The 14,116-nt window shown below is 41.4% G+C and overlaps 2 long non-coding RNA genes across 5 annotated transcripts; both read right to left on the bottom strand.

Moving 5' to 3' along the window:
* Nucleotides 1–5,829: 5,829 nt before the first annotated feature.
* LOC125548370 lies at nucleotides 5,830–6,710 on the bottom strand. The gene is made up of 2 exons (XR_007301040.1): nucleotides 6,654–6,710; nucleotides 5,830–6,427 (listed from the first exon to the last, which is right to left on the bottom strand). It is a non-coding gene; the product is annotated as an uncharacterized LOC125548370 (long non-coding RNA).
* Nucleotides 6,711–7,424: 714 nt separating this feature from the next.
* LOC125543972 lies at nucleotides 7,425–13,473 on the bottom strand. 4 transcript variants are annotated; one of them, XR_007299177.1, is made up of 5 exons: nucleotides 13,216–13,456; nucleotides 12,975–13,134; nucleotides 11,295–11,654; nucleotides 10,877–10,965; nucleotides 7,425–8,006 (listed from the first exon to the last, which is right to left on the bottom strand). It is a non-coding gene; the product is annotated as an uncharacterized LOC125543972 (long non-coding RNA). The 4 variants fall into 4 exon arrangements; XR_007299176.1 differs by having other exon boundaries at nucleotides 8,928–10,965; nucleotides 12,975–13,473; XR_007299175.1 differs by having other exon boundaries at nucleotides 12,975–13,455.
* Between the last annotated feature and the right edge of the window lie 643 nt (nucleotides 13,474–14,116).

Genomic DNA, 14,116 nt, shown 5'->3' with positions numbered 1-14,116 from the left:
TCTCCTCTCACGATTCATCCCGGTAGTACTAAGATGTATCAGGACCTGCGCCAGAGGTTCTGGTGGACTAGGATGAAGAGAGAAATTGCTGAGTTCATTGCTAACTGTGACGTTTGTCATCGTGTTAAGGCAGAGCATCAAAGACTTGCTGGCACCCTTCAGCCTCTAGCTATTCCTGAGTGGAAATGGGATAAAGTTGGTATGGACTGCATCATCGGCTTTCCCAGGACCAAGAAAGGGAATAATGCTATCTCCGTAGTCATTGATCTTCTTTCCAAAGTGGCTCACTTCCTACCTGTTCGAGAGAATATCACCACTAGTCAGCTCGCTGACTTATATATTTCTCGAATAGTGTCAATTCATGGTGTTCAACTAGAGATCAATTCAGACCATGGTAGTCTTTTCACTTCTCATTTCTGGGAGAGTTTCCAAACTTCCATGGGCACCCATCTTTCCTTCAGTACCGCTTTCCACCCTCAATCAAGTGGTCAGGTGGAACGGGTCAACCAAATTCTCGAAGACATGCTTAGAGCTTGTGTTATCTCATTAGGTATGGATTGGGAGAAGTGTCTTCCCTTCGCCGAGTTTGCTTATAACAATAGCTACCAATCCAGCCTCAAGAAAGCTCCTTTTGAGATTCTGTATGGACGAAGATGTCGAACACCTTTGAACTGGTCAGAAACCGGTGAAAGACAATTCTTTGGACCAGATATGATCCAGGAGGCAGAAGAACAAGTCCGCGTCATTCGTGAGAATTTGAAATCTGCCCAATCTCATCAAAAGAGCCGGTATGACCGCCGTCATAAGGAAGTGGCTTATGAAGTTGGCGACAAGGCTTACCTTCGGGTTACTCCTTTGAAGGGTACCCATCATTTCGGTATCAAGCGCAAGTTGGCTCCTCGTTACATTGGTCCTTTTCGCATTCTCTCTAAACGAGGAGAGGTTGCCTACCAGTTGCAACTACCCCCACATCTTTCCCGAGTACATGATGTCTTCCACGTCTCTCAACTCAGGCGTTGCTTCTCGGATCCCATCCGCGGAGTGGACCACGAAATGCTTGATCTCTAGGATAACCTCACATATCGAGAGTACCCTGTTTGCATCCTTGATCAAGAAGAGCGTGTCACTCGACATCATAACATCAAGTTTCTCAAGGTTCAGTGGTCTCATCATTCCGAGAGAGAAGCTACCTGGGAGCGAGAAGATCGTCTTCGACTTGAGTACCCCGCTTTCTTTCCGCCGACTCCTGAATCTGGGGACAAGATTCTTTCGAGTGGGGGCGAGTTGTCACATCCCTAGTTCTGGTACGACATAGACTAGCTAGTCATGTGTGCATCATGTTTAAATTTATTTTAAATTTGAATTGGGGATTTGTGAAACCCTCAGAAATCATTTCTGGAAATAACCCAGATGAAAGTTGCTCCAAAAAGGTCCAAGAAAATGTTCATGTTGCTCTCTGAAAATATTGGTCAGAGGTAAAATTCAAACAAATATTTTCAGGAGCTCATAAATATTGATTTTGGCCATTTGGAATTAATGCAATAATTATTTGCATTGGATATATATATGTTATATTTATTTATATATGTCCAATAATTCTGATTTTTATGTGAGGGGCTCTGGAATATTTCAACTAGCTCCTACAATAAATTTCAGAAGAAAATAAATTAATTTAGTGTTTTACTAAATCAGAAAACAAATTATAGAAATAGAAAACAAAAAAAGGGGAAAACCTTACCTGGACTTACCTGGGCCACTTGCTGCCCTGGCTCTGTGCCGGCCCAGCCAACTGGCCCCTACTAGTCGTCCCTCTCCTCTCGCCAGGAGGACAGGGGCGTGTGCCCGCAGCGTGCACGCACGCGTCCGACCATCTCCTGCATGTCTGCCTCACTCCCCCGTCGCCCTGGACGACGCCACGCGCCGCCCCGCACCTCTCTCTCTCTCTTGTGGCCTCCCCTCCTCTCCCTCGCTCTCTCCCGTGAATGACCGAGCGCTGCGTCGCCACCGTTCACCGTAGTCGCAGCCACCGCCTCCCCCTCGCCCTCTCTCCGTGTCTGCAAGCTCCGCCGCGACATCCTCTACATCCTCGACGAGCCAAGCAACCGAGGACGCCTCGCGGAGCCGTCACCGATGTCTTCTTCACCTCCGGCCACCCGAGATCGCCGGCACCGCTTCGTTGACTCCAGAGCCTCCCCCGAGCCGCTGGGCACGCCTTCCGAACCAACATGAGTTCCTGCACGTCCCGCCCCTAACCCCGTGGCTTGCCGCTCGCTGTAGCTTCGTTCCCCGCCATGGTCGTAGCTCTTCGTCGCTGTCCGTGTCGCCGCCGTCGCGCTAGCCGCTGCAGCTCGCAACCACGCGCGTCACCGTGCTCCTGGTGATGCCAGGAGGCCGTCGAGGCATTCCTCAGCCCCTGACGTGCCCCGTAGCTTGATCCCGCTTGAACCTGCGCGCCGGCCGTCGCCTTGAGCTTCGCTTCGACGAGCTCCGGCCACCCCAGCTCCTCCTACCTGCTCCGTTGGATGCGTGAGAGCCCGGGCTACGCCCCGGTGCCCTTAGTCGCTGCCCCCGTGGCTTGTAACGCGGACGCCGCCGCGTCCAGAGGTCGCCGGCGTTAACCTCGCTGGCCCGACATGCAGGCCCGACCTACCAGGTGATTAACTTAAGCTAATCACCACTTAGTTAACCTTGAGACACTGATAGTGGGCCCCAGCGCCACTAATTATAGTTAGATTAGTAAAAAAACCCTGTTAACTAACTGAGTCACTGACATGTGGACCCCACACGTCAGGTTTCACCTGGTCAGCCGCGGTTGACTCGCTGACGTCATGCCACTTTCATGCTGACACAGTTATTCATTTTCTGGTATTAAATTAAATCAGGAAAATCCAAAAATTAGCTAAACTTCAAAAATTCATAGAAATTCAATCGTAGCTCAGATTGAAATAAGTTATATATGAAAAATTATCAGAAAAATTCAATCTATCCATCTGTACCATTTTCATGCATGACAAACCAACCTATACATGTTGTATATATGAAAACACACTTATGGCATTTAAAGGGACTTAAATTAGAGTTGCATTTGAACCTTTGGTTCAAATGGACCTCTTCCAAGTTGAATGCTAAATGCATTAGCTCAAAGCACATCACATATTCATGCCATGTTCATGCATCATATTTTTTCAGATGATTGTGTATTGATTGTCGACACCGTTCCTTCTCGATAGGTCCTGCTCCGGAGACCGATCCAGAGTACCTGTCTATGGAGTAGTGCCCCCTGTTGATCTACCAGGCAAGCAAACCCCCCTTTTCATTCTGATACAATCCTACTCTCTCGCTCCTGCTGTTATTTATTGCATTAGGACAACAACGATTCAACTACTACTTTATGCCGCAGTAGTTGAACCCATTCCTCTGCATGACCTGTCATTGCCATAGTAAATAGTTAAAACCCACTAGCATGTGTTGGAGTTGATTGAGCCATGTTGTGTTCCTACCATGCCATGCCTGCTATTGCTTAGAGTTGTGTCAGGTCTGATTCATCGAGAACGAATTGCAGTGTTACGATATGTTTTGGTGCTGAGAGTTAAGCGTGTGAACACGATTTGGTAAAGGTAGCGGTGAGAGGCCATGTAGGAGTACATGGTGGGTTGTCTCACTAGAACCGCCCTTAAGCACTGAGTTCCCTGTATGTCGTCCAATGACTAGCTACTACCACACATTGGAATACTTAAGTGCCCCTCTCGACTTATTAATAAACTTGATCTCTGTCCAGGAGTTGCAACTAGTTTCTGGTGTTTGTAGGTAGTGCTATTTTTCTACCGAGTGGCACCCGGCAGGGTGGATTTGTGACAGACTAGGCACCGTGGCCCGGTGTACCGAGTGGCACCCGGATGGTGGGCTCGGGAACCCTATACACATCGTTTGGGGCCGTGAGTGAAACCCCAGCCGGATCTCCTTGCGGATGGAACCCAAATAGGCGATAAACCTGGACTAGTGTCTTGTGTGGTTAGTCAGGTCGTGGCCGACACCCTTGCCAGGCTTCCGCTTGAAGGTTGCCGAGATACATGACGTGTACATGGTGATAAGTGGTGAGAGCATGTGTGAAGAAGTACACCCCTGCAGGGTTATCATGATCTATTCGAATAGCCGTGTCCTCGGTTATGGACTTCTTGGATGCTTACGTGGTACATAGACAACTTAAAGTGGATACTCTAAAATGCTCAAGACAAGTGTGAGTGTTATGGATGGCCTTCTCGTAGGGAGACGGGAATGAATCCATAGTAGTGTATTGATGTGGTGTTTAGTGGACTCGTGTGCGCTCTCTTACCTCAAAGAAGTTACTCGTAGTCGTAGAACAAGATAGCCACTGAGTCAAAGCTGGCTTGCTGCAACTAAACCCCACATTACCTTCTTGATACAAATGCATGTATGATAGGATCTGATGTAAGCCTTGCTGAGTACCTTTGTACTCACGTTTGCTTTATTTATGTTTTGCAGGTGAGACATCTGTCTCACTAGTAGTACCGCTTGGACTTCGACGAGTAGCTTGTTACCTCAGCTACGATCTTGTACCCTTGGGAGGGACTTGTAGATAGTCAGGCTTCTCAGCCTTTTCTTTTGTAGTTGTCTGTACTCAGACATGTAATGCTTCCGTTGCTTGTATGCTCTGAATGATGGGTCATGAGACCTCTGTTTGTATTAGTGCTATGTGGCTCTTCTGGGCCTTTATCTATATGAGTTTGAGTTATGTTGTGATGCCATGTTGTACAACACATACTTGCATGTTATGTGTACGTGTGACGTGTATTGCTATGTGTGGGATCCGACAACCTAGTTGTTTATCCTGGGTAGCCTCTCTTATGGGGAAATGTAGTCTAGTGCTTCCACTGAGCCATGGTAGTCTGCTACAGCCCGGTTCACCGGAGTCCTGCTAGCCTAGCACTACTGCTCCGGAACACTTAGACTGGCCGGCGTGTGATTCACATCGTTCCTATGTCTGTCCTTTCGGGGAAATGTCATGCGGTGACTTCCGGAGTCCTGCTAGCCTGCTACAGCCCGGATTCCCGGAGTCCTATTAGCCCAGTTGCTACAACCCGGATTCACACGCTGCTGACCGACATGCTAGATGTTGTTTCATGTATGCCTGTCCCCGTAAGTTAGTGCCACTTTGGGTTCACGACTAGTCATGTCGGCCCGGGTTCTCTGTCATATGGATGCTAGCGATACTATCATATACGTGAGCCAAAAGGCGCAAATGGTACCGGGCCATGGTAAGGCGACACCCGTAGGGATACCGTGCGTGACGCCGCAAAGTGATATGAGGTGTTACAGGCTAGATCGGTGTGACTTAGAATCGGGGTCCTGACACGGCCCGTTAATGGCCAGTGTAACAGTTGGGCCTAATTACTGCCTGTTTCGAATCCGGCCTGCATAAAGCCCATCTTATAATGGCCCGTGACACTTTTGGGCCTATGGCCCGCGTGGATACCGGCCTGCTTAAAGCCCATAATTTTATTGGGCGAAACAGGCCCGAGATATATTTTGGCCTATTAAGTGCTCGTCCTATTTGGGCCAAACATGGGCCTTAGGCAGTTTTGGCCTGTATTAGCCTGTGAATTTTTTGGCTCAACGCTAGCCCAATCTAGGTTTTAGCTTGTTGAAAGCCCATCGTATTCTCTGGCCCAGCTAGCTAGAACTTTACTCGGCTTGTTAAAGGCGGGAAACTACTATAGTTTTAGACCTACTAATGACCCAAGATGATTATAGGCCCACGTTTTGGCCCATATGAGTAATGGGCCAGTCTGAAGACCGACAACACTGAGATCCACTGAACCTTCCGCCTAAATTACAACAGAACGACCAAGAATAAACCTAGACTATACAATTATGAAATTACGGCATATTACATCCACTAGGAATCAAAGTTTGCTACCGGTGATAATAAAGTGCAACGTTGACCACGGATTACATACACTGGGCATCAAAGGTTGCCACCAGTGCATATAAACGCGCCGACAAAAGAATATACAAAACTGAGAGCACTTCAGAAGGCACTAGGCCTGGTTAGGACGGGCTCCGCAAGCAGCCGAACAAGATGATGAGACCTTAGTTGTGTCAACCTTAGATGCTCCATCCCCAGCTCTATAGCACCATAGTACGCAAGGTAGTCCCCCAAGATCTTCATTGCATGTTTGACTTCAAGTCAGAGTTGAGCTAAAGCAAGCCTCTCTGCTTTAAGTTGAGACGGAAGAAGTTGAACTGATTGAGGCAGTGACTGTATAGAGGTTGTCTCACAGCTGCTGGTGAGTAGCTTCAACTCACTGTCTTCATCAAGACAAGACCTTGGGGTCATCTCGCTCTCATCAAGATGGTTTGGCTCACTATCTTCCCCAAAGTTCTGCCTGGCATAAAAGATACGACTCTGAAAGAGAAACAAGGAAACACGTAACATGTTTCACAATTATATAAGAAAATAAATGGATCTGTTCTGCATAAGGAACATGTTTTTACAACTACAATTTAAAACTGGTAGTTGTTGCAAACATCCAATCATATGTAAACAGCAAAGTAAACAGTAGTGGAGGAAATGATGCATATCCAAATCTATACTAGAACAAAGTTTGAAGGCTTGAGAAGGATAAACTTACATTATATGTTAACACGGGCTGGACAAAGCCCTTCTCCATGTTGATGGAAGGATAATTCAATACATTCCTCAAAAAAACTTCGTTATAAGCGTTGCCATTATTCTACATTTTGCAAAGAGTAAATATATAGATCAAATAATATTGAAAGAAATAGAGGATAATGAAGCTCAGGTGCAGACTGATGATATATAATCAAATAGCAATTAATTAAGTACATCATTACAAGGCAAAAGGTACTGGCAAGAGGAATACAAACACCAACGTGTGCAATGGCATTGGTTTTATTCAACATTTTGATAAGAGTAAATGTAGATATGATAATTTGGATAAAGTGGAGGGCAGGGCAGATAAGACGCAGAGTAATGCTAGACAATCAACTATCTCGCGATGCAAGTACAGTAATACCACCACCGTATGTTATTACTTGTCGCTCAAATGGATGTATCTAGTACTATTAAGTTCCAAATACATCCAATTGATCAACAATTAATTCGATACAGAGGGAGTACATGACAAACAGGTACTTACATGAGAAATCCAAAACTTCATAACCATTGTGTTAATTCTACATTTATCTAAGAGTAAATATAGATCTTATAATTTGAAGCAAAGGGAGGATAAAGAAGCAAACATTTATTGTGATGCTACATAATCAAACAACAATGAGTGTAAGTATGCTGACAAAGGTCAAGAGGTACTGACAAGAGCAATGAAGTGTCCAGTATTGTTGTGAGATCCTATGATCCTTTGAGCAAGGAGATTCATCTGAAATTAGTTTTCATACAAGAGAGAAGGTAAGGCACATGCAAAAATTTAGGAGTTCAAATTTTGAATTTATATCATAGACAATCCCTGCCGCTGGGCTCTTAGCGGTTCTAATAGGGGTTTGGCCAGTGGAGTAGGGGTGAAGTGTGATACAGTTGGGACTGTGTTTTCTGTGGCTGCTGATCTATCTGATTTAACATGTATCACTTACTTTTTTCAAATACCTAGTTTGTACTCCTTGAGGATCTGCACTCACCCTCTTCTTTTTGGACATCTATTAGAAAGAACAATTTGACTGGAAAAACACAATATGACGACATATGGAATAGGTACAAAAATGGATAGGTATGACATATACTCATATATGATGCTTAAACTAAGCAAATGGTGTAACAAAGTAGAAGTAATGCAAGAGGTCAGATGCAAAATATGTGCAACCAATACAACCTTGTCAAAGTAAAGCAAGCTCCTTGATGGGTGAATAAGATAGGCCATCCTCCACCATGCCAAGTTTGTTAGCCAGTGGATTGTTCCACAATATTCCTCTCGTGCGCCCATTCTCATTTTCATTTTGATAATGTTCAATACCTGACTTGCATGAAAACATAAAAACAAGTGAGATTATCTTTGTAATGCAGAAGTGATTCTAATCCAATACAGCCTCCCTGTAAACCCCTTTGTGTTATCTCTACAATTCTTCCGAGAGATATCATGCATGATGTAATTTGGTGTGTGCATTAATATAATGTGGCCTACTACTCAAAATATGAGAGCTCCAGAAGTGATGATACTTCGTAGATGACAGCTTCAACATATAGTAAAAAAGAACAAGTCAACCTGACCTAACAGATTCAAAATATACTAAGGGAGAACAACTCCACCTGACCAGTCGACCGCAAATGTCTCTGCTACTCTTCCCAACAAGGAACATACTTATTAAAAAAAAGAAGAGGATCATCTTAAAGAAAAGCAAAAGATCAAGCAGAATGAAGATATTACAAGTCTTTCTATACAATGTCGGTTGCCCACCTATGATGAACCAGAGCGCACGGAGAAATACTATTCCTTCCAGTCTCTCCATATGTAGCTCACATGCATCTAGTATATACTTAAAGTAAGAGTCAAATAAGCCATCACGTTCTTCCACATATGCTAATATTTTTTACGCCATTAGATTACAATAACAACGACTAAGATTTTAGTGTTTTTACGTAACATCATAAAATATATGTACCGGTAGTATTGAGCTTTTATGGTGTCATGTTGAACGGTTACATACAACTACGGTTGGTACAAAAACTACGGTTGATTAAAAAAGCCAACCATGACACGTACGAATATGTGAACATAAAACACATGAACATACCCAGTCGACCGACTTTGGTCATGTCTACATGCCTCATATACAAGAGAAACAAACGGATACATATTCATGCATTGCCTAATTGATTTGCATGTCGTGATTGATTTCTAGCAAACACACAACTTCAATTGGACAAGAACACATACACGTATCATATGCGACGACCAGCCCCCAAGCAGCATAAACACACACACGCAGCCATTGCTAGCCAGCATGATAGCATTAAGCATTCAATATGCGTCTGTCACGTCGGCAAATTGAAGGTGCTGAAGCGTACAATATGCACCCACGATGGATTGCAGGTAATGAAGCATCCAATCTGCACTCCCAATGCTGCGACGCCCAACAGAGCAAAGCCTCAATCCAAACACACGCCAAAAAAACTAGGACAACCATGTGTGTTTGGATATTTCCATCTCAAAAAGTTTTGACAACTTCTTTAAGAACAACCTATTTTCATGTACATTACTATAATTAAGTTATAGCATCACTTATTTGTATTTGACCTATAATAGCTATTTTTTAAATTGTTCTATCTTCTCAATGAAAAATACTAAGTATATCTCATTATTCATAGGGCCAAACAATTCATGCTATCTTTCATATCAAAGAGCAATCTATTTATGGATTCAAAGTTTCAAGGTTGTGGAATCCATAAAAATACCGCCAATGAGCAATGTAAGTGAAATATATTTTTCATACAAAGCAAACATACAGGAGGGAAAAGGATCTCCAGAGGTTTACCCAGATTATTACTTTGAGTTTCTATGAAGGATACACTATAGGAACAGGCAGAAAAAGAAAAACAATGATCAGGTATGTTTATAGTTCAGAAATAACTGGAGTATTATATAATATTTATGATTCGCTAACATGAATGGTGTGGTAGGTATTGTATTCGACTCCAAATTAGTGAGCATAAAACTACTACAAGCTGCACTTTATTTGAAAAGGACGCTCCAAGATTGCTTAATACATCTATCTCTAACTTGCTGAGATCATTCGATGGGAAATGAAATGCCAAGTTGAATGGATGTAATATCATCTTTGGCACAGAAAATTATGTAGTAAAAAGAACATTTGTGCCCAATGATAGGCTTGAGATGCTCTACTTGAATGATAAAGCTGAGGTAAAGGTGCATTTAACTTTTTTTCTTCAAAAAATAAGTATTGTGTCTAGAATTCCCTAACTAATTCATCTTACATATATTGCATTGAAATTGATGGATGATGAGGTGGACACTGTCTTAAAACATGAAAGGAAGACACAGAACATGCACCGATAAAATGGTGATTGATTTTTCCACTGTAGACACTTCTAGATTTTTATAAATGTGTTTGATTTTAAATTTATATTTATTTTGCAGTCATAGAATAATAATGTTTCAACTACCAAATTACAATGTGTCTGGTGCCAATGAAATAGGAACCACACGATAGTAATGGGACTAAAATAAACAAAGATGGGCATCAAGACAAAATAACATCATCGTCACGTGAGTTCCACGATGACAAGAAAAGAAGACCGGGATATGTTGTAATATCAGATGAATCAGAGGAGAATGCACGGAGCATGTTTGCCAGAAAGCAAGGGAAAAGATGTCAGCCGAAACAATACAAGGCTTGAAGATGAAGATGAAGTACGGAAACAGAAGCCTAGGAGAGCGAGGAAGTTATCTATAAAATTAGTGCATCGGTAGCTTATCAGATAAATAATAGGGCAACATATTTTACTTACCAAGATATATATAGTAAGTGTACTTGACATCTACTAGGATAAGAAAAAAAACTTATTATACTGCAATAGCATTATGTCCTTAGTCTAGAATAGACTGAATACTTTCTTCAGATCAACCAATATAAGGAGACATTAACACTATGAAAAGCATGTCATATTGTATTTATTTGAAATACAGTTAGACATACACTTTTGGGAGTTCTATGTTCTTGGTAACAGTTCTACTATCATGCTGCATTTTCTATTCAAGCGTACCATGAGAAAAATTCCAATATTATAGTACGAGTAATATAGAAATCTTAGGAAGGAGCACAAAGATGATTTGCATTAGGAAGGATACAGAGCAATAACACTTACAGTGGTAAAAGTCCAGCAGTACAAACAATTAGGAAGGCATGAAGATGAATACTCGAATCTTGGGCGCGGTAAAATAATATCCATTGTTACTGCCACCATAAGGAAGAATACAAGTGGTGAGCTCGAAGATAAAGTAGGCGAAACGAAGATATTGTTCTGGGTACTAAAACTTCCATGACTCATACAACCTTTTCAGTTTAACAAAACCATGAATATATGTTCAATATTATACGTACTAGCTGCAACACATGTAAAAATTCAACCATTGTATCTCAATCGACACATGTTTTTTTACAATTAACAAGTTAAAACCTTCTTGCTAAGACAAGGTAACAACAAATAGAAACCACTTTACATTGCTATGTAGGAACTATAAGCCATAATGTTCATTAGAATGACGCTTATCATCAACACTTACATGTGGTAGAAGTCCAACAACATCGACGATGAGGAGGGCAACAACACAGTGGTTGGCCAAACATGTTGCTCACATCTTGGTACTATTCATTTATTTTGCTATCTCCTCGTATGAATCTGCCTCTGTTACCCCCACACCTCTAATAGACCATAACAGTAGTCCACCATATGTACAGTGCCTTAGGATCCAGTTATTCTCCATTAGCTTGCCTTGGTCAACAATTATTTTCTGTCCTATGCCACCTTGGCATTGATGCCCTGGCACCAACAGCTTGACCCAGTAGAACAATTTTGTCCATGAAATCCATGAACCGGTACTCCATCCTCCATGAGATCTCTCACCACTCATTGGATGGGAAATCTGGACAAACCCAAAGATTATACACCAAATATGTCCAGATTCAAGCTCAAAATAATAATATCAGCATTGTCACAGAAAACTATACAGTAAGTTGTGCCTGGTGATAGGCTTAAGATGTTGTCATTGAACAACAAAGTTAAGAAAGTAAAGGCACATCTAATCCTCTATAAGATTAAGTACTGTGTTCCTAATTTTCTTCATTTATTTGTCCTGCATGCTATGGAAGTGTGTTAGAAACAATATTTTTAAGTTGGGTTAGATGCGCCTCTACAAAGAAAAATAATGACAAAGACAATAATGTAAGTTCTCGATTCTAACCCCTAAAGAATCGAAAGGGAGATCAATGGAAGTGAAATAATAAGTCTATAATCCACATTCTCTGAATAATCTATACATGAAAACAACAATTATGTACGAGGAAATTTCCTAAATTATAATTACAAGTACATAGTGCTTCATTGTAAAAGTTAGACACTTCAGAAATTGAAGTTTAAAATCATCACATTACCTCTGAACAAATTTTACAAGTGAATTAAATAAATCAACTTATAACGTACATACACTGCCAAGCAAGAGGAGAAATGATTTGAGTCACAAACAGAGAAGGATTAAAGGTGTTAACTCACGACATGAAGTGCCCAGGCGAAAATAGTGCAAAGAATATAGTATACAAGGAGATATTTTAACTTCTTTTATTTCTCAAGTAAATGCATATGAGAACCAACTCATGATTTTTACATACAATGTCTGGTAGAAATAACTAACGTCCAGTGAAAAATAAGGTGAGGAAGCTTTAATACAAAAGCACTTTGTAGATTGGATTTACAATTATTTTCTAGACAAGAAATGAGGGTTACATTTTATCTATTGAATGATTAGAAATTGGATTTTTCTAACTATATTGAATCATGTGTTACAACAGTAGATGCCAATGCAAATTAATATTTCCAGCTGCTTTAATGCATATAGATGTTAACAACTGCAGAAACATTATCAACTATAATATATGAAATTAGTGTCACACGGTAATATATTGGATATAATGTTGGCTGTATAAAGATCTATATATTGCTAAGGAAATGCTGAAGAGACAATAAATTAAGGATCAGTACAATGTGAACATGAAAAAAGATGCAAGTTCAATTCCCTACAAAATGAAAGGGAAATCAATGGCAGATCAAATAGTTATATAGTGTAGATCCCACATATAATCCATACATGAATAAGACTGTACATACACAAACTAAGCAAGTCACATTATGAAGTACTACAAATGATGTGAAGCAAGAGGAGAATGGGAGCGTGCAGAGGGATTCATACCTGTCGTTCTTCATCAACCTAAGCGACAAGGAACGAGAGGCCATTCTATGCAACGCCAAAGCTCTCTGCCAGCACCTGTGACCTCCCAGGCGACCGGCATCCGCCTTTCCTTATCAGCGACGACAAGATGCGATCTCACTGGTGGCCGGAGCAAGAACAGCTGCTTAAACACCCGGTCCCCTCCTCGGTCAGAATGGCTTGGAAGATCGGCACACACCAAATCGCTGGGAAATCTGCGAACCTGTGCACCCTTCGTCAGGTCAGTCACTGCCTCCTCCACACCACCAACCTGCAGCACCATCGCCCCGGCCGCGCCGGCGATGAAGATGTCGAGCAGCACGATGCGTCCTGCTCGGATCTCCCCTGCCCACCCTACCAAAATCTCAACCGCGTAAAGACAACAGTACAGTAAAGAAAGGGGATTTTGTTGTCGGCGTGATTTGGGGAAAACAATAGCCTTTTCCTACTTTTTGCTATGGCAGGAATATTAGATGTACATATTTTGCTCTGATGGATGGACAAATATCACGTACTTTGACCTATAATTGAGAAATACCTTCTGAAAAAGAAAAAAACAAGTGAGAAATACAATGCGTGGCAAAACTGCAAAATTCACTATTACATGTGAAACCACATTGGCGGAAGGATGTTAAAAAGACTACATATAACCAAAAGAAAAATTAAAACATTAGCTACAGAGACGTTTATGACATTAAAAAAAGGGTGAAATGCTAGACCAATGGCATTTTTTAAATATAATATATATACAAACCTAGCTGACAAGGCATTTTTTTAGTAAAGATTTTCAAATGGATACAAATCATATAGTGGACAAATAAGTCAAAAACAAATATGATTGTGTAGATGAACGTAACAAGTCAAAATTGTTAGGAATATGTTGTATAAATAATATTGTACAATAAACATAATCGAAGTTTGAATCAAGAGAAAAAGAGCATCAATCGATGGTCAGTCAAAATTCTCTATTGTACAAAAATAGTCTATATGCATAAATAAAATGTGTAAAGAGATTTTATATTTAATTACAACAGTGAGTCTATTTTACACAATTCAATTTCTCTATAATGGATTATGGCCATGTAATGGAACAATAGGAAATGCCTAAAATGGATGAAAAAACT

Source organism: Triticum urartu, chromosome 3 (assembly GCF_003073215.2).
Source record: "Triticum urartu cultivar G1812 chromosome 3, Tu2.1, whole genome shotgun sequence".
NCBI classification, from domain to species: domain Eukaryota; kingdom Viridiplantae; phylum Streptophyta; class Magnoliopsida; order Poales; family Poaceae; genus Triticum; species Triticum urartu.
The sequence above is the reverse complement of the archived record's forward strand: the minus strand, read 5'-3'. Positions and strand labels throughout refer to the sequence as shown.